We start from the raw sequence: 2,061 nt of genomic DNA, 5'->3' as shown, positions 1-2,061 counted from the left end.
GCAGCGTTCCTTCGGGAAAGTAACGGTAATCTAATTACCGTTTTTGCAATAGTAATCCCTTACTTTACTCGTTACTTGAAAAAAGTAATCGGATTACAGTAACGCATTACTGCCCATCTCTGGTCCCACCTTGAAAAGTCGGGCAGGTAGCTTTCGAGCCATGTGTCAGACAAACAGAAGGTACAAAGTGCATAACAGCAGAGGGAGTTGATGTTAACGTGTCAAAATGTCCACGGCGCTGATAAATTCACATCAGAGTAGCACTAACGAGCTTTTGTTAGTGGGATGCATGTGCATGCAGTCTCGGTGCAGTCGAAGGAAAAAACGCACACAGAGGTAGAAGAAAAGTCATTATTGTGAAAGCTGCGGCCAGGTACCTGAGTATATCTCCCTGCTCTTCAATTTCATCAGCAACCTCTTCACACCTGCAACGATGTGAAGAAGCCCATCACCATCACACGTTCCAACAACTGCTCCCCCAACTTTTCCCTTCCCTCAGGCATGTAGGTAGAGAAAGTTAATCCACACAGAGAACCCCATCAGATCTGACACATGTTAATGTTGCTAGGGGTAGCAGTGAGGTGGGAAAAGAATAATTTAATGTTAGAAGGATAAAGTGAGCAGTTTGTGGCCAAACAGTGAGGTCAGGGCAGGTCAACACTATGTGAGAAACATGGTCAGCTCCGAGATGTAGAGCACGCAGACAAATATGACCCCCCCACTGAGTCGCCATTACTCTCACAGACTGGCTCTCGCCTTCTATCTCAGCACTGTGTGTGAGTGGTGTCATTAGTGGAGAGGGGGACATCTGTTAGGTCCTTACCTGCGTTCCTGTCTGGTAAGATACAGCAATGCTTCTGCAGTATGCCTGGCAACACCTTCCAGGAAACAACAGAAGAAGAGCAGAAGAGATGGAAAAACGTTAATATCACAACAGCTCAAAGCAGATAAACAACTCAGGGCTCAGCGGAAATGCACTGAGCCATGCTGAGACCCACAATTACAGAGAAGCAACAGATACCCATTTCTCACATCATTAGCATCAAAAGGAGCAGCTCCCACCTTTATCTGCAACCTTTCTTCTGCAAACTGTGGGAGGTTCATTTTAAGCTCTGAGTCAACAGTGGAGGTGCAGAAGCATTAAGGTAAAGAGTGGCAGTGGGATCGGTGAATCCGACACAAATAGGAGCTCTGCTCCATCGACGTCTGTTCCACAAAGTTTTAGCAGCCATTGCTATACAACAGCCAATTATTAGATTGCTCCAAAGCCTGAGGCTGTTATCTAATCAATAATTTATGCCAACAATCTATTCTGTGAGGATTCACCACAAATTTAATCGATTCAGATTTTATCTGAACTTCGAATGTTTTGCTATCATCTCCCGTCCTCTGTCAGTGACCGTTTTGTTCTTGGGAAACGCTGCTGAATCATTTGTGTGCAGACCTGAAAAATCACTGGGTTTTGTAATGATAACAGCTTTGTTCAGCTGCGACACTGAATATCATTACAGGCATTATTATTGCATGATTTCTATCTGGGAAAAAAGCTCTTGGAATGTAAACAAAACCTGAGATTCGGCGGTGACTCAGCAGGTCCCATCAGTCTCTTTTTGTCTTTGCATCTGACTGACAGGCTGATTGTTACCTGAAATGGCTTTAACAGGCGACAGGCCTCTTCTTTATTTCTTCAGCTCCATTTTTTCCTTGTCATTATGTTAACATCCCTTTACATTTGCGCTCACTCGTTATCTCGGGCTGCTCTGTCTCGCAGAGTTATTTCACTCTGCTTTGGGACTGAACAAGCCAGATCAGATAAATGTTCTTTTTAATTAAATGGGGGAGCATATATAAAGGTACTTGAAGAAAAGCGAGAAAAGCCTGAAAAATAGAAACTAACCCTTCTAGCTCATCTGTAGGAGACATTGAATGAGCTAGCAAGAAGACACTACATCATCCATCCAAGAGCAGGGCAGCAGACATACTCTTATCTTGGAAACTCACTTACTGCTAGCAGAGCAAAGGTAGGCATGTCCTAATTATCTGCATCATTAAAAACACTTA

General features: G+C 43.8%; 1 long non-coding RNA gene across 1 annotated transcript in view; it reads right to left on the bottom strand.

Moving 5' to 3' along the window:
* Nucleotides 1-377: 377 nt before the first annotated feature.
* Nucleotides 378-2,061, bottom strand: part of LOC102194062 (uncharacterized) — an 11,979-nt gene continuing 10,295 nt past the window's right edge. Inside the window, exons 2-3 of the long non-coding RNA XR_311889.1 lie at nt 824-878; nt 378-425 (exon numbers count right to left, since the gene is read on the bottom strand). This is a non-coding gene — a long non-coding RNA (uncharacterized LOC102194062). The remainder of the gene's footprint in view (nt 426-823; nt 879-2,061) is intronic.

Source organism: Pundamilia nyererei, unplaced genomic scaffold (assembly GCF_000239375.1).
Source record: "Pundamilia nyererei isolate P.nyererei 1_Seehausen unplaced genomic scaffold, PunNye1.0 scaffold00088, whole genome shotgun sequence".
In the NCBI taxonomy this organism is placed as follows: Eukaryota; Metazoa; Chordata; class Actinopteri; order Cichliformes; family Cichlidae; genus Pundamilia; species Pundamilia nyererei.
The sequence above is the reverse complement of the archived record's forward strand: the minus strand, read 5'-3'. Positions and strand labels throughout refer to the sequence as shown.